Source organism: Balaenoptera physalus (genome assembly GCF_965194825.1).
Source record: "Balaenoptera physalus genome assembly, chromosome: 16".
In the NCBI taxonomy this organism is placed as follows: domain Eukaryota; kingdom Metazoa; phylum Chordata; class Mammalia; order Artiodactyla; family Balaenopteridae; genus Balaenoptera; species Balaenoptera physalus.
The window spans coordinates 33,994,747-34,013,384 of NC_138898.1; the positions used below are offsets into that span (position 1 = coordinate 33,994,747).

An 18,638-nucleotide genomic window follows, 5' to 3' on the forward strand; every position below is an offset into this window, starting at 1 on the left:
AATTTACTACGATTGTACAGATATTAAAATAATTCTGGAGTCAGCTCTACCCACCAGCAGAGCCTCCCATCAAGCCTCTTAGACAGCCTCAACCACCAGAGGGCAGACAGCAGAAGCAAGAAAAACTATAATCCTACAGCCTGTGGAACAAAAACCACATTTACAGAAAGACAGACAAGATGAAAAGGCAGAGGGCTATATACCAGATGAAGGAACAAGATACAACCCCAGAAAAACAACTAAATGAAGTGGAGATAGGCAACCTTCCAGAAAAAGAATTCAGAAAAATGATAGTGAAGATGATCCAGGACCTCGGAATAAGAATGGAGGCAAAGATTGAGAAGATGCAAGAAATGATTAACAAAGACCTAGAAGAATTAAAGACCATACAAACAGAGATGACCAATACAATAACTGAAATGAAAACTACACTAGAAGGAATCAATAGCAGAATAACTGAGGCAGAAGAACGGATAAGTGACCTGGAAGACAGAATGGTGGAATTCACTGCTGTGGAACAGACTAAAGAAAAAAGAATGAAAAGAAATGAAGACAGCCTTAGAGACCTCTGGGACAACATTAAATGTAACAACATTCGCATTATAGGGGTCCCAGAAGGAGAAGAGAGAGAGAAAGGACCAGAGAAAATATTTGAAGAGATTATAGTCGAAAACTTCACTAACATGGGGAAGGAAATAGCCACCCAAGTCCAGGAAGCGCAGCGAGTCCCATACAGGATAAACCCAAGGAGAAACATGCCAAGACACATAGTAATCAAATTGGCAAAAATTAAAGACAAAGAAAAATTATTGAAAGCAGCAAGGGAAAAACGACAAATAACATACAAGGGAACAGCTGATTTCTCAGCAGAAACTCTGCAAGCCAGAAGGGAGTGGCATGATATACTTAAAGTGATGAAAGGGAAGAACCTACAACCAAGATTACTCTACCCGGCAAGGATCTCATTTAGATTTGATGGAGAAATCAAAAGCTTTACAGACAAGCAAAAGCTAAGAGAATTCAGCACCACCAAACCAGCTCTACAACAAATGCTAAAGGAACTTCTCTAAGTGGGAAACACAACAGAAGAAAAGGACCTACAAAAACAAACCCAAAACAATTAAGAAAATGGTCATAGGAACATACATATCGATAATTACCTTAAACGTGAATGGATTAAATGCCCCAACCAAAAGACACAGGCTTGTTGAATGGATACAAAGACAAGACCCATATATATGCTGTCTACAAGAGACCCACTTTAGACCTAGGGACACATACAGACTGAAAGGGAGGGGATGGAAAAAGATATTCCATGCAAATGGAAATCAAAAGAAAGCTGGAGTAGCTATACTCATATCAGATAAAATAGACTTTCAAATAAAGAGTGTTACAAGAGACAAGGAAGGACACTACATAATGATCAAGGGATCAATCCAAGAAGAAGATATGACAATTATAAATATATATGCACCCAACATAGGAGCACCTCAATACATAAGGCAACTGCTAACAGCTATAAAAGAGGAAATCGACAGTAACACAATCATAGTGGGGGACTTTAACACCTCACTTACACCAATGGACAGATCATCCAAAAGGAAAATAAATAAGGAAACAGAAGCTTTAAATGACACAATAGACCAGATAGATTTAATTGATATTTATAGGACATTCCATCCAAAAACAGCAGATTACACGTTCTTCTCAAGTGCGCACAGAACATTCTCCAGGATAGATCACATGTTGGGTCACAAATCAAGCCTCAGTAAATTTAAGAAAATTGAAATCATATCAAGCATCTTTTCTGACCACAATGCTATGAGATTAGAAATGAATTACAGGGAAAAAACCGTAAAAAACACAAACACATGGAGGCTAAACAATACGTTACTAAATAACCAAGAGATCACTGAAGAAATCAAAGAGGAAATCAAAAAATACCTAGAGACAAATGACAATGAAAACACAACGACCCAAAACCTATGGGATGCAGCAAAAGCAGCTCTAAGAGGGAAGTTTATAGCTATACAAGCCCACCTAAAGAAACAAGAAAAATCTCAAGTAAACAATCTAACCTTACACCTAAAGAAACTAGAGAAAGAAGAACAAACAAAACCCAAAGTTAGCAGAAGGAAAGAAATCATAAAGTTCAGAGTGGAAATAAATGAAATAGAAACAAAGAAAACAAAGAACAAAAAAAAAAAAATAGTAATAATTCTGAATTCCCTACAGGTGCCCTAAAGGCACCTTAGGTTCCCTAAAGGCTGGGAAGACACTGAAAAGCACAAAAAAGAGGAAACAAAACCAATCTAGGATTAAATGGCCACACAGAATTCCAGGAAGGTGGCAAGGTGAGCTTAAATGGGCTAGAATGCCATACAAAAAATAGAACCAAAACATTCAATATCAAATCAAATGACAACATAAACCTAAAAAAGTAATCCAACCCCCAAAAAGGGGGTTGGGGAAGTAAAGTGGCAAGAGGTAAGAAAGGGGGAGGAGAATCAAGACCCAAGGTGGATCTGACATGCTCGGAGAATCTTAGAGAATCTGGACAATGCTCCAAACTAACAGAAGATCCAAGTAAAAGTCAAAGGCAGGAAGCTACTGAAACAATCCCATGCAGCTAAGTTTCACTGAGGCAGAAAATATTAAAAACTCAATTTCAAACAACAGAAGTATGACTTGAACAATAAAAGAGATCCACCAAAAGATTAAAAAGCATTTGGAGAATTTGGCTTAAAAAATGAGAGGGCACAGGGACTTCCCTGGTGGTGCAGTGGTTGGGAGTCCGCCTGCAAATGCAGGGGACACAGGTTCAAGCCCTGGTCCGGGAAGATCCCACATGCCACGGAGCAACTAAACCCATACGCCACAGCTACTGAGCCTGAGCTCTGGATCCCTTGAGCCACAACTACTGAAGCCCGCGTGCCACAGCTGCTGAGGCCCATGCACCTAGAGCCCGTGCTCCCAACGGGAGAGGCCACCACAATGAGATGCCCGCACACCGCAGCGAGGAGTAGCCCCCGCTCGCCGCAGCTGGAGAGAGCCCGCACGCAGCAACAAAGACCCAACACAGCCAAAAATAAATAAATTTATTTATTTAAAAAAAAGAGAGAGGGCACAAAGGATCCCTTCCAGGATTGGCACACATACAATCAAACACGCCTAGGTGCTTCTACTTTTTTTTGGGGGGGGGGGGCGGGGGGCACACAGCACAGCTTGCGGGATCTTAGTTCCCTGACCAGGGATTTAACTTGCACCCTTGGCAGTGAAAGCGCAGAGCCTTAGCCACGGGACTGCCAGGGAATTCCCTAAGATAAAGAAAAAAATACCACAAGCATGTAGGGGTGAGAAGGGACAGAAAACATTCACTGGCACTCAGATTAGAACAATGTTAGACCTTAGCACCAATTAATTTCCCACAGGGAATGAATAACCCAGACAAGCTGTCCTGCAAATGTGAAGGCAAACCTACAAGAAGTGTGCAAAGACAAGTAAGAAAACTTCTGTTCAAGGAATTCTCTTATGGACACTTCATTCAACAAATACTTTAGATGAGCCAGGGGAAAAACTGAAATATAAACAAATAAGAAAAGAGAAAGAATTAACAAAATTTGAAAATTCAAAAGTAGAGGGCAAAAAGGAAAAAATAAAAGAAATAGTTGCCAGAATATCAAGTTGCCTTTATAGAATAGAGCTAGGTGCACACACCAAAATTTTCTGAGGTGGCTCTTTTGGTTTAAATGTTCATGCACATTTTGCATTCTTGTTCACATTATATACATGTCTCTTTAAAGCAGCAGCTCTCAACGAAGAGTAATTTTTTTCCTCCAGGGGACATTTGGCAATGTCTGGAGGCATTTTTTGGTCGTCACAACTAGGGGGAGAGCTACTAGTACCTAATAAGTGGAGGCCAGGAGTGCTGCTAAACATGCACAGGACAGACAGTAATTTTTTGTTATATGTGATGCAAATATCTTATCCCAGCTTTTTGTTTGCTCATGAATTTTGTGAATGATCTTTTAGAACTGTTTTTATTTTTATGTAATCAAATCCATCAATCTTCTACACTGTGATTTAGCCACTGCAATCCATCAGCTTCCCAAGATCTGAAAAAAAAAAAAAGATACAGTGTGACAGCAAACATACCTAAATATAAAATCTGCCTGAAGTAGCCCTGACATTTTTACCTTGACCAAGAGCTTATGTTTTCCAGAAGACAGGACAGGCAAAGAGGATGGTGAAATTGTTAGATTTTTACAAGACCACTTGCCTTACAGTCACATTCAGAGGGACCAATAAGTTCTTTGCTCTACATCCAGCCCCACTGCCATTAGGATGCCAGCAGACCCACATTAACTTTAGGGAAAATGACAGGACTTTAATGTAGAATACATTTATTCTACTAGGTTAATTTTATCTTCATGTTTGTTTCAGATGTGTACATCCATTGCAGTAGCCAACCCTCCCCACTGCTCCCCATCACCAGGAACTGAGGGGGACCAATTCCATCCTGACAAGACCACTTTTCGTCAAGTACTCTGTACTCCATTTCCCTACCAAATGTTTAACTGACCCTCACAAGCTATACTGAGGGGACCCATCCACTCCCTTTGTCTGTCTCTTACCGAACAGCAGCCTTCAGAGAGTCCTGAAGATATAGACCCAAATGAGCATGAAAGGTTTTGGGGCCAAAGAAAGTACAGGGCAGGAAGCTTTGAGAAAGGCTTTGGGGCAGAGGGCTGCAAAGCCTGGGAAGGGTGGACAAATGGAGGGAAGAAGAAGAGGAAGAAAGGGAGAAGATAGTGAACACTGAAAACAAAAACGTATCCTTTTAAGTTCCAAAATGACAGAGTACTCAACAGCCAAGTACTCAAGACTGATGAAGACAGCCTGAAGGCCAGAAACCACTCATCAACCTGAGATCAGAGTGTTTTATGCACAGACCCGAACTTTTGTGTGGGGAAATGCCAAGGCCCAAAGGCAAACGCAACAAAAGATTTAAAAAGGTGGAGTTTAGGGACCGTGTTAGAATTTGTGGTAAAACAAAAGGCAAAATCTCCCAGGGAACCTGACACCAGGGAAAGTTTGTCCTCCCACAGTACCCAGTGACGCGACTTCCTACTCCTTGCAAAAGAAAGAGAATAAGCAAAGCCACTGCTATCTTGCCCCTGACCACATGACAAGCGGAAAGGAGGTGCTGGGTGATAAAAGATAAGATTCACAAATAACGAAAACGATAATAATGACAGCAGTTTTCCAGCTAAGCGCCTATGTGTGCCAGACACATCTCTTACATCTCATTATATAAATGGCAATTATTTCTCCCTAGTAAGCATAGTATTACTTGATAGGCACAATAACTCCACAAAAGTGGAAACTGAGCTTCAGAGAAGTTAAGTAACTTGCCAAAGGACACACAGCTATAAGCAGTGAGCAGGAGGATTCAAACTTTAATCAGTATTCCTGTCCTAACAATGTTTGTACAAACAAGACATAAAACTATCCTCAGTTTACAGCCAACCTCCCTGAGCGAATAGGGTCCAGGCCAGCTGGCCTTAAACATTGTCTTCAGGATACTTTCTGTCCTCCTTGTGATTTTTGAGGGAGGTCCGAGGGGCAGAAATGGCCGAGCTCCCTCTCCAGGGCTAAAGCCTGTTCCCCTTCGACCAGGAACCCCCAAATCTGCGCACTTCTGGCCACTCCGTGGCACAAGCCATCATCTCAACAGCACAACAGCCTCTTGTCTCATTTTCTTGTCCCATCTTGATAGCTCTACTGCAGCAGGCACGGCCATGCTACAGAAACTACCATACCCTTTGATGGCGTCCTAATTAGCCAGTGAATGACACCCAAATTCCTTAACAAGGCTGCAGGTCCACTGTGAAGCCTATGGTGAAATTTGCCCTCGCTGTGCTGTAGTTTCCATCTTTCAGTTCCTTGAAGGTGTTGGGTTCTCCTCTAGCCCTCAGGCCCTTGCACATGCTGTCCCTCCAAAATAGGCACCCTTCATCTCGCCCCTTTCCCTTGGGGTAACTCCCATCAGTGCTGCCTCTGATCACCACACCTCATCATGGCGTCTGGGAACCATAAAGATGGTTACGATACAACAAGATAATGTCTACCTGCTCAGCCAGACAGGTGCAGGACAAGAGGCATTATCCCCAGTGCCTAACTTCACACCTGTATTAAAGGCTCCCCAAAATATGTAGAACGAATAAATGATGCTTAAAAATATAATAATAAAGGTACTTCATATAATGAAACAGTCATTCTTGCTTAATACTCTTTCTTAATCTTGGAAAAGGAAAGTAACAGCCAATATCAAACTTATCTGTGATACAACAGATACATTAATGTCAAGGACAAGCCAGGTTGTCGACATCACTGCTATCATTCAACTGACAGAGAAAGATGAGGGGAAATATTTGAAAGGAAAAGAGTGAATTATAGCCACATTAAGAGATATGAAAATTGTAGAGAATCTTTGCATAGATGGCTAGATACAAACACATGAGCAAAGCTCCTTCAGTGCTGACTGATTCTAACATTTCCCAGTTGCCAGCAATAAGCATCTAGATCAGAAGCTAGCAAACCATTGCCTGGCCTGGTTTGGTGTGGTCCCCAGCTATGAATGATTTTTACATTTTTAAAAGGTTATAAACAACCTCAAGGAAGAAGAACATATGACAGAGGCCATCTGGCCCACGAAACCTAAGATATTTACAGAAAAGTCTGCTGACTCCTAAAGGTAAGAGGATGAAGGAATCCTGTTTAGAATGGCAATAACAGCATTAAATACTTAATAAATTTAACAAAAAATGAGCATGACCTTTACAAATAAAGCTATAAACTATTATTAAGGGCCATAAAATAACCAGAAAAACAGATAATATTCTTGGATAAGAGAGCTACTATAAGGGTATACATTCTCCTACAAACATAAAGTATATAAATTTAATAAAAATCAATTAATACCTTAAAGGGGGACAAAAGGGGGCTTGCTAAAATTCCTGTGGAAGAATAAGCAAAAGTAGCCACAAATATTTGAAAAAAGAATAGGAAGAACATGTTCTATCAGAAAGGGACCCTAAAGTTGTAGTAAACAGAGGAGGTCAACTTAGGTACAAAAAGAGACAAATAGGTCACACAACAGAAAACCCACAAAATGACAAATATATGATGTGGGAAGCATTTAAATCTTAAAACAAAGTATGGATTTTTCAATACAACATGCCAAGACAACTGGTTCACTATTAATAAAATCCAGAAAAGTAATAAAGCCACTAAATGACTATATAATGTTAGGGTAGGGGACTCCTTTTTTAGTATATCGTTAAAGATGAAAAAGAGATGGAGGCTGATAGATTTTTACAATATAAATTTTTTTAGATTTCTATATGGACAAAAATCCAACAAAATCAAAAGGCAAAATATAATACAGGTAAGATAATGTGTTGATATCTTTACTATCTGAAGAGCTCTTGCAAACCAATAAACAGAAAACAAAAATCCTTAGTATAAAAATGGCCAAGACATATGAGCTTCTAATCCTGTCTCCCACAAAAACAAATAGCAAAATAAATGTTTGATCCTTGTTTAAAATCAAAAGTACAGGGGCTTCCCTGGTGGCGCAGTGGTTGAGAATCTGCCTGCCAATGCAGGGGACACGGGTTCGAGCCCTGGTCTGGGAAGATCCCACATGCCGCGGAGCAACTGGGCCCATGAGCCACAATTACTGAGCCTGAGCGTCTGGAGCCTGTGCTCCACAACAAGAGAGGCCATGATAGTGAGAGGCCCGCGCACCGCGATGAAGAGTGGCCCCCGCTTGCCACAACTGGAGAAAGCCCTCGCACAGAAACGAAGACCCAACACAGCCATAAATAAAATAAATAAATAAAATTTAAAAAAAAAAATCAAAAGTACATTAAAATGAGGTATACTTTTTTTTTTTAACCTACATCAGTTATTTATAATACCCTTATTGTACAGTGGTAGAGAAACAGACGAACACTCCTAATGAAAAATAAATTTGCTAATAAGAAGGTAATTTGGTTATATGTATCAAGAATTATAAATATTCATATTCACTTCTAATATGTCCTGAGGAAATGCTACTTCTAGGAATGTATTTTAAGGTAATAATTAGGACATATAAAGATTTAGCTACAAAATTGTGCGTGTTAACATTGTTAATAAGACCAAAAATCAAGAAAAATCTAATATCCAACACTAGGGAATTGAATGGTAAAACTACGGTATGTGCATACAAAGGAATGCCATTGCAGCCATTCAAAAGATGGCACACGGACTTCCCTGGTGGTGCAGTGATTAAGAATCCACCTGCCAATGCAGGGGATATGGGTTTGAGCCCTGGTCCGGGAAGATCCCACATGCCGCGGAGCAACTAAGCCCGTGAGCCACAACTACTGAGCCGGCGCACCCTAGAGCCCGTGCTCCACAACAAGAGAAGCCACCAGAAGGAGAAGCCGGGGCACCGTAACAAAGAGTAGCCCCCACTCGCAGCAACGAGAAAGCCCACGCACAGCAACAAAGACCCGGCGCAGCCAAAAATAAATAAATAATTAATTAATTTTTTAAAAAGATGGCACAGAAATATTTATTGACGTGGGAAAATGTTTGCCCTATGTTATATAAGGAAACAGGTTTTTTTTTTTCTAAAGTATAATATTATACTAAAGGAAATAAGCCAGTCACAGAAGGACAAACACGACATGATTCCACTTATGTGAGGTATCTGAAACAGTCACTCATAGAAGCAGAGAGTAGAATGGTGGTTGCCAGGGGCTGGCGGGGAGCGGGAAGTGGGGAGTTGCTTTTCAGCAGGTATAAAGTTTATTAAGCAAGATGAATAAGTTCTAGAGATCTGCTGTACAACATCATGCCTATAGTTAACAACACTGTATTGTTCACTTAAAAGTTTGTTAAGAGGGTAGATCTCAGTAATAATAAATAATAATAAAAGATATCAATTTTCTAAAATAATGCAGTGAAAAGAATTAAAGGAAATTTATACAATGAAAAAAGCAGTATGTACAGCAATAACCCACTGTGTATGGATAAGTGTGCCACACGCATATACACACCAAAATGTTAACCAAAATGTTGACTGGTGGGACAGCAAAGGACTTATCTTTTTCCTTTTATTCCTATATTTTTCCTGAAGTTATTTACTCAACAATGAAAGCTATGCTCTCTTTCTCCCCCAAGAGCCACATCAGCACCCAGATCAAATCCAGAGAAGTGATCAGTTCCCCTTAACAAGGGGATACAAAGCCATTCAGTCCTTTCTGTTGAGAGATCAGGACACAACTCTATAATTGCAAAGTGGTGTGGAGTAAAGTTCTCATGTTTAAAGTTGTAAAGTAATTTTTGTTGTCAGAGAACAGAGAAAAGCCAAGGCTTTGTAAATTATACTTAGCAAGGAGGGAACTGACAACGGAAGAGGCGTATCAATAGCCAAGGCTGCCCCAAGAAGTGGTCCTCAACTTTGACTCTGTGTTGGAACCACCTAAGAACTTTAAAAATACTCTCTACCCACCCAGAAAGTCTACTGAACAGGACTGTATAGCCTGAGCATTTAGATTTTATAAAACTCTCCTGAAGCCAGAGTTAAAAATCCCTACCTTAGAGCAAGCAAGAAATCACTGCAGACTCAAAAAATAATAAATCAACCTCAATAAATGTAAGCCTCACAGGGTGGGAAAATAGCAATTTGGGAAATTCTGCTATGAGCAAATAGAAAAGGAAAATATTCAGATCTTTAACAAATCTTTCAACTCCCTAAAGATTGAGCCACCAGCTCTCTAGCCACCGATAATCATGCACAAATGCAGAATAACAATTCTTAATCAGTGTTTATTTCATCAGCTATTCTGCCAGAGATCATTTCTTTCTTTTTTTAAAAATAAATTTATTTATTTATTCATTTATTTAATTTTTGGCTGCATTGGGTCTTCGCTGCTGCACGTGGGTTTTCTCTAGCTGCTGAGAGCAGGGGCTACTCTTTGTTGTGGTGCGCGGGCCTCCCATTGTGGTGGCCTCTCCCATTGCACAGCACGTGCTCCAGGCACACGGGCCTCAGCAGTTCTGGCACACGGGCTTCAGTAGTTGTGGCTCGCGGGCTCCAGAGCACAGGCTCAGTAGTTGTGGCACACGGGCTTAGTTGCTCTGCGGCATGTGGGATCTTCCTGGACCAGGGCTCGAACCCGTGTCCCCTGCATTGGCAGGCGGATTCTTAACCACTGCACCACCAGGGAAGCTCCAGTGATCATTTCTTTTGCACTGAATTTTTTTATCTGACCATTTCTTCCCTGTCAGTGTCAACCCTTTCAACTGTGGCTTACCATGGCCACCTGACTTGAAAGTATGATGGTACTACCCAAACAGCGGATTTAAGGGCCAAACTGCTCCTGGAATATAATACCAACATCTTTTGTGTTTCTTGGAAGCACAACCAAATGCTAAGAAAACGTGTCTTCCCAGCATCAGCACCTAGTAGTCCCTAGTACACAACATACAAAACACTCTATGTTGAATGAATTAATCACTAAGAGTCCTCTGAAGGATAGAATCCCCCCGTGTACACTTCATCTTTATATTTCAGTTCATAAAACAGAACTCAACAAATGTTGATGAGATCCACATTTACCCCAAATAGACAGCACTGAATGAATACTACATCGAAAACATAACTGCACAGCAAATCCATCATTTGATCTGGATACAAAAACCTACAGTTCTCCAAAATGATAAAGAATAAGAAAAAAAAAGAATAGTGGTTAGGACTCCACACTCCCAATGCAGGGGGCCTGGGTTCAATCCCTGGTCAGGGAACTAGATCCCACATGCATGCCACAACTAAGGAGCCCGTGAGCCTCAACTAAGACCCAGCACAACCAAGTAAATAAAAAAAATTAAAAAGGAATAGAGAGAATAAGAATCAATGGTTCATGTACCTAAGACTTAATTGGGAATCTTATTCAACATGCAGATTTCTTCCACACATATAGTGGCAGGAAAATATTCAAAGCTGTTTTTATTATAACAGTCCCAAACTCAAGACACAGAAACGTCCATCAACAGGCAAATAGATAAACAAAACATGGTGGGTCCATACAAAGGGATACTAAGCAATTAAAAGGAAGCAAATACTGATGCACCTAATAACATGGAGAAATCGCACAGACACAACATTGAGTGAAAGAAGCCAGGCACAAGACATGCTGCCTGAATCCCTATAGACAAAACTAATCTTTGGTGGCAGGAAACAGTTAGTGGTGACCTACAGCAGCAAAGATGGGAAGGAGGGACTCCAGAGGCAGAGGAAGGAACCTATGGAGTGACAGAAATGTTCCATAACTTAGCTATGATTCTGGTGGCTCCATTTGTATGTATATCCATTTACTGTATGTAAACTATGTCTCAGTAAAGTTGATTTTAGAAGAAAAAAAATTTTTAACTCCCATAATCCCACCAACTTTAAAAAATGTCCCCTCCCCCAAATTCTGATTCCACAGACCTGCATCGAAACCTGGGACTTACATTTTTAACAAATGCACAAATGTTCTGATGCTAGTGGTCCTCGGATCAACACCTCTGGATGGGCAACCTGGGGTGGGATAAAGCTATTTTCTCCACTTGCAGAAATCTATCTAGACAGGTGAGAGTATATGACCACGAAAGAAAACTCTGGGATAAGGAAACTCAAAACCTCAACTTGCCAAGTGGTAGTCTGGTCCTTCCCAAGATACAAACAAGAACTTTCAGAGCTGGCCAGGTTCAATGATAAAGCACATTTTAAAAGTCAATTTGTAGCTCTCTGCTTAAATCCGATCATTAGGGGATTATAGTTGAACTGTGGCTGCTCCATTAAATTCTGTTAAATGCTAAGATTTGACCTAAATGCTTTTAATTCAAGCCAAAAGAAAGATTACTGGAACAAATATCCTCAACTTGTACGTGATCAAACTTCCTTTAAATATGATGACTTAAATCGTTGCCTAACATACAGTCTTGCTTTAGGGGGTTTAGAATTCTGACACTGACCCTGGCTAGCTATCATTATTCCATTTAAACAGTAATGAAATGAACCTGTAAGAAGTGGTTATCATTTGACCTTGTGATTACAGTTATGGTATAACTGGGGGAAAAAAAAAAATCATCCTACAGCCTTTTCCAAAACACTCTAAGAACCCTTGCTCTTATTCTTCACACTGCAAGTCACCACCCACTAGTGGGCCATGAAACCAACTGGATCTCAACCAGAATTTGCAGAACAATGAAATTTAACAGAATAAAGAAAATTCAGAGCACATCTCACAAGATAAGGGTAACCCAGAGTTTCAAGGCAAAAACTGTGGGTCAGTCAAAAAGAGCCTAAAAGTCACTGATATAAACTAAAGTTCTGCCCAGTGACACAAAAGGCATATTTCAAGCGCCCAATTTAAATCAGGTTATTTGCTGAACTTTAACATACTCACAGAAATAATTTGCCAAAGTGGTACAAGATGATGACACTGATTAACAAAATATCATAACATCCCCTTGCCACAAGGATGGAGAGAGCACCCAGAATCATGGCCTCAGAGTGGCCTTTTCTTTAAAATCTATCAGAGCTCTAAACCAAACCACCTCAGTGACTGCAATCAAGACAGGCTCTGTTGCACCCCAATGAGCTGTGTAAGCTTCTGTCACTGTCTTGGTTTGTCAGTTTGTTCCCTTAAGAAGAAGGGACTTTTAAAAAGTTAGATAAAACTGGATTTCTGAAGGGGAATCAGGGTTGGTTGTCAGGTTTCATCTCAGAAACCACCTGCTGAGAACCTCAGGAGCCCCTGGGCCTATGAGGCGCCCATGGCACAATCCTACAGGCAAAGTGAAAGGGAAAGGGCCCCAGGATGAATGCTGCTCAAATACTTAGGAATCACCTAAAAATATAGTCAGGGTCCTCAACAGTGGGCCAGAGAGGATGCAAAGCCACTGGATAGACATGGCAAATATTCCTGGAACATCCGTGGGGTGAGGTGCGCAGGGAAGATCATTCCTAATTGAAAGCAAATATTTTTGGAGCATAAGATGACATGCCTAGCTGATAAAATGATGGAAGATGTTAAAGAATATGTTCTGCCTGCAGAAGACACCTTCAGTCTCTTCCAGAGACTTGGCCTGGGAAGCCCTTGGTACAGAATAAGCTCTAGTCCCAAACTAGACTCTAAATCCTAAAGAAGCTTAGATCTAGCCCAAGACAGGTTGTTTTGCTGATGTCAATTTACACACAGCCTGAGCCATGAAAATTGGTGGTCGTGCTATCTAGAGGAGAAAACAATGCCTCATTGACTGCTCAGTCAGGGGAAAGATGGAGTCAAGTTTACAGTAAAAGGTCAAAGCAGCTGATGTTTTGTTAGTTTGGTGGCTTTAAAATACAAAGTCATCAGTGATCTCTGTTTTTCTGACCTAATGTTGCAGGTCGTAGGTATCAGATGCTGTGGCTAGTACCATCCAACAGAAATCTCCTCCCCAAACTTTATTCAAAATTATGACAAGACCTTAACACTCATCATCCTCACTGTGCCTCTCCTGCCCCAGGTACTATCCATATGAACCATGTTGACCTGCAGAGTTCTCAGGGCTTAGCTCAAAAAGTCTCCTCCTATAGGAATCATTCTTGGGTTAGCTGTCCCTCTACTTCCATGTTTCAATGGCACACAGCTTCTTGGTCCAGCTTCCCAACCAGGCAGGGATGGGGCAGGGACACAGTGTTCATCACATAAAAGGCATTCAAATATATGAAGAAAAGAGAATTTTTCCATGGGCCAGTTAGCCATACAACCAAAACAAAACCTAATCCCTGCCCTCCAGATTCGCTCAAGGAAATCATGTGGCTGGGATAAGAGAGAGGGTGAGGGAGAGGTAGTGGAGCAAAAGGTATAGTCTGTGGGCCAGAATTAAAATATAAACGGATATTTGAGAAAACTCAAGCAGAATCAAGATGGATTTTATTGCATTTATTTCCACTGTGTGATTTAACATATCACTTTTTGTACAAATGATGTATTTTTATGGAAACACTATTTTTAGTGTATTAATACTATTTTTAATGTACAGGGGCCACTGAAAAGCTAATTTATATGGAATTTTAATGACAAGATAAAACATGTGCAAAATTGACTATCTATTATATCCAAGATACAAACATGATATCACTTACACGTATAAAAATTCTAGGAGGGGTTGTTATTATCCCCACAGTTTAAAACTGAGGCACAGAGAGGGTGATATACCCTTGGACAAAAGCCAAGGGCAAGTGACAAACAAAGCAATCACTGAGAGCATGAAAACTGCTCCTATTCGCTTACAGACTGACTAATAGAACAAGGCTCTAAAGATGAACAGCCAGAAAAGGACTGAGATGTTATGTCTGAAGGTCATTTTGGAGGAAGCTGAGGAAAGCCCCCAGTTACTGTCAGGGAATAAAAAGAAAGACACTTTCTCCTCTTCCGCACCTCCAAGTAACCTTTGTCATTTGATGTCTCCCCCTACCTTTCCAGTACAAAAACAGACTTGGGTGCTCAAGTAACCTCCAGGGGATGGCTCTGCCCTGCTAACCCTGTGCCCCCTCAGTACCACCCCAGCTCCTGCTTCATCCTCCCTTTCTAGCACACAGATGACTTATCTGTCACCTCTAGCTACTGTTGCCACTGCTACCCCCGCTGGAGAAGAGAAGGCACTGCCCATGTGCTGGGAGAAGCATTTCCATGCCTCAAGCTCAAATGGACTAATCACCTCTCTCCCTGAATTACCCTTCAGACCACACCATTCCTCTTTGGAATGTTCTCACCTTTCCTCTGCCCCAACTGCCAAAACCAAATTTCCTTCTCTCACCTGCAGAGAGAGGTCAAGGCCCACCTTTCCTTAATTTCCTGACTACCCATTACACCTGCTCTGTTTTGCTGGACTTTGGCACAGTTACTTAGTTCTCTCAACCACCTGCTCTCTTCCTATAGTCTGGAAGAAATCCTATTTGCAAATCTCTTCTGCAATATTTTTTTTCTCCCCTCCAAGCCCTCCTGCCCCCTATTCCAGTTTACTAAGAGTTCTGTCTCCTCCTCCCCACAGACTCTCCCAAGATAAGGAAAGGGGCACTCTGAAATCTCACCTACCCTGAAGGATTAACTGATGGCTGAATAGTGGGTTTGACTACACTGCACCGCAATTACCTGGGGCTGGGACACTGTAATTCTGCTCTAGACTAAAAGCAAGTACACAGTGATTGAAATAAATTTTCCCTGACCTTCATTAAATGGGAGCCTTTCTCCTGACCTTTAATAAACATCCCATGCCTGTGAGTATGTTATATATATATTTTGTTCTGCAGAGGAGCATGTTCCTCCTAACCCATTAAAAAAAAAAAAAAAAACCCACATCCATTCAATACAGAGACTACAATTACTTAGAATCCTATGGCACAGATGTATTGCTTTTTTTGGTGTCAAAACCTGACATTTTTACAACCCCAAAACCTTAAAAGGAGTAAAAATAGATGTATTCAGCTATAAAAGAGGCTCCAGCTCTCCCTGAGGTTTGTTTAATCTATGTTCCTTGTTGCCTGTGTACTTACTTTTCCTCAAACCCCTAAAATTCTGTATAAAAGAAAACATAAAAGAGCACAGAGGGCCTTGGAAGTCCCAGGACTGGACCTCACTCAGAAAATAAGGTAAATGAGCACCTGAAAAACACTGAATCTAACATTTTAATTGCTGCAGATCAGGTTTTTATTGTCACTCTCACATATTTAATGAAGGGCATTGCCTTCTAAGAGTTGCATAAATCTTAATGTTATTAATATTCAAATAATGTCTGACAGCACCAAGAAAGACTGTGGAGACTTTCTGGTAACCCAGCTCAGGAAACTTGAGCCATAGGCTCCTCACCCACCTACACAGACATACACACACATAGCCACATATTCACAGGAAAAAAAACAAAAACAAAACAGACACACAGTCTCATAGACAGGAGCACACATAGTCACAGATGCATGTGCATGGAAACAGACACCCATGAACCCAGATGCACAGACATAGGCACATATAGATGCAGACACTAATTCCCCAAAGCAAAGCTTTTGTACCAAGAAATGGTCTTACCTGCAGAGCGAAATCTTACTGTATCCCCCCACAATATTTTGTATTCAGTGCCCTACCCACCAATTCTGTGCTGGGATCTATGTGAGGCTGGGATCCTTCTGATGCTCAGCATGAGACGCTTCAGGTGCTGAAGGAATTTTGGCTTTTATAACCCACATAGGCTCACCAAAATTGTATAACACCACCACCTAGTCAGAAATGCTATCTACTTTGTATTACACAATAGCCACCCCCTGGTTACAAACAGTTACTGCATGCCTCTAGTATGGTCTGTTTACCATCAATCTGTAGCAGGTTTCTATGTGGCAGCCTGGATATTCTATTGTGGAAACCAAGCAGCTGCTGGGATTACATTTCTCAAACCCACACAAATAAGGAAAATTAAAACCTATCTTTCCAAACCCTTCCGTTCAGATGAACAAGTCCACCCACACTGCTTTCAGCTCAGTGAAAAGGGAGATTAATTTTACTCCCTGGTAATTTTTCATTTCCCCAATCAGGGGCCCAAAGACAACTATTTTCAAAGCTCAAAGACTTTCAGAGATTAAAAATAGATCTGAAGGTATGATTTCTTCATTAGATTACAGGCAGAGCCAACAATAACCATAACATTGAGAGCTAACTGCTGGAGCCCCACTGGATGTGGCACCTGGTGTACACTCCCAGCTGCAGAGGCCCCACTGGACAGTGAAAGTGCCCATGAAGACATAGAAAAAGGCAGACATGCACTGACAATATGGTACCAGTGAGAAGAAAGAAGCCACACCTGCAGTCTGACTTTGTCCCTTCCAGTCCTGACTCCAGGTAAGGGCCTACCAAAACCTGGGCAATGGTCACCTCACCTCTGCTGTGAGAGGGCAAATACTTGCCCCCATCTCCCCAACACCACTGCACTTCCCAAATCCAGACAGAAAACCATGAAACTCAGATGAGAAACAGCCAGGCAGAAGATGCATCTTGGAAGATGGGATCCCTGAGATAAAGGCAGAAGAAGAACCAGAACAACTCCTGGAGAGAAAAGTAGCTCTAAGTGTTACGTATTCATGAATAATCTTAAGGAAATCAGCAGTGAGCATAAGAGGAAGATGCCACTTGACTAGGGGAGAAGCTATAGCAGAAGCTGGGGAGATGGTTGAAAGGCAAGCACTTCAACTGTTCACGGGCAAGAGATTCATAACCACAAGTGCCCAGAACACACGTCACACGTGACACACCCAACCCATCAGGTCAACATGCCCAGGTAGTCCCTTGCTCCAAGGTGAGCTAACCCAGTGTGTGGCCTATGGGAAAAATACTCCAGTTTCTGTATCCTGAATACAAGAACTATAATCAGGATGTTCTGTGAAGACTCAAACGTCAAAAAGGTTCTACTGTAGGAATCAAAAGAAAATTTCACTTTGGAAAAAAGGAGAAAAGAATAAAAAACAAAGACAGTTGTGTATCAACAAAGGAAACAGGATCGGACGATTATATGAAGAAAATGGACTAAGAACAAGAGACAACAGCTGGGGTGGGGAAGAATTGAGAGGAAACAAAAAGCACAAAATTAGCTTAGAAGCATTAAAGAGAAGTGAAACTGCAGAAAACAGCAGAAAACTGAAAGGTGGAGGACAAGCTTGAGAAACTCCTAGACAAGGAAAAGTCCAGAAAGGCAACAACAGTTCAGAGATGAGTATCATGGAGGGAAAAAAGCAAAGAGCAAAGCCAAGACATGAATAATCCAGTGTTTATTAAATGGACTTAAAAAACAAAGAAGCCAGTCATGCTGTAGGATTCCATTTTATATGAAATGTCCAGAATAGGCAAATCTATAGAGACAGAAAGATTAGTGGTTGCCTGGGGCTGGGGTAGAAATGGGGGGACAGGAATGGAGAGTGACCGTTAATAGGTTTGGGATTTCTATATGGGATGAAGAAAATTTCTAAAATTTGATTGTGGTGATGGTGGCACAAGTATGATTTACTAGAAGCCATTGAACTATACATTTTAAACGTGAGAACTTTAACATATGTGATTTACATCTCAATAAAATTTTTTTAAAAAAGAACAATGAAACAGACTTAAAGATACAATAGACATAGAAAAAACCACAACTAATTCTGAGATTAAGAAAAATCTGAGTATAGAAATGGGCACACCAGAGTCATTCAGAATTAGAGAAGAAACTTAACTTGAACATATCCTGGCAAAATATTTTAACTACAGGATGAAAAAGTCAGAGAAACACCCAGGGAGATGGAGAAAATGTTTGGTTTACTTGAACAGTAGCAATAATTAAGATTAGCCCCAGGATTTTCCAAGGCAGTATTAAACACCAGAAGTCAACAGAAAATATAGATCTATAAAGAACTGGAGAAATGGGTTTCCCAAAGAATTTTATAATCAAACAAGTTGCCCTTCATGTGTTATAGCCAAAAACTGCAATTTCAGATATGAATGGGCTGAGAAAGAAAAAAAGCAAAGCCT

At 40.8% G+C, this 18,638-nt stretch overlaps 1 protein-coding gene across 5 annotated transcripts in view; it reads right to left on the minus strand.

Annotated features, from left to right (window-relative positions):
* SLC23A2 (solute carrier family 23 member 2) overlaps positions 1-18,638 on the minus strand; it is a 141,149-nt gene that overhangs the window by 88,017 nt on the left and 34,494 nt on the right. The window contains exon 2 of one of the 5 annotated variants that reach the window (XM_082431430.1): positions 3,906-4,115. The exons of the other annotated variants lie outside the window; for them this stretch is intronic. The gene's annotated coding sequence lies outside the window, so the exon portion shown is untranslated. The remainder of the gene's footprint in view (positions 1-3,905; positions 4,116-18,638) is intronic. 5 annotated transcript variants of the gene reach the window in all.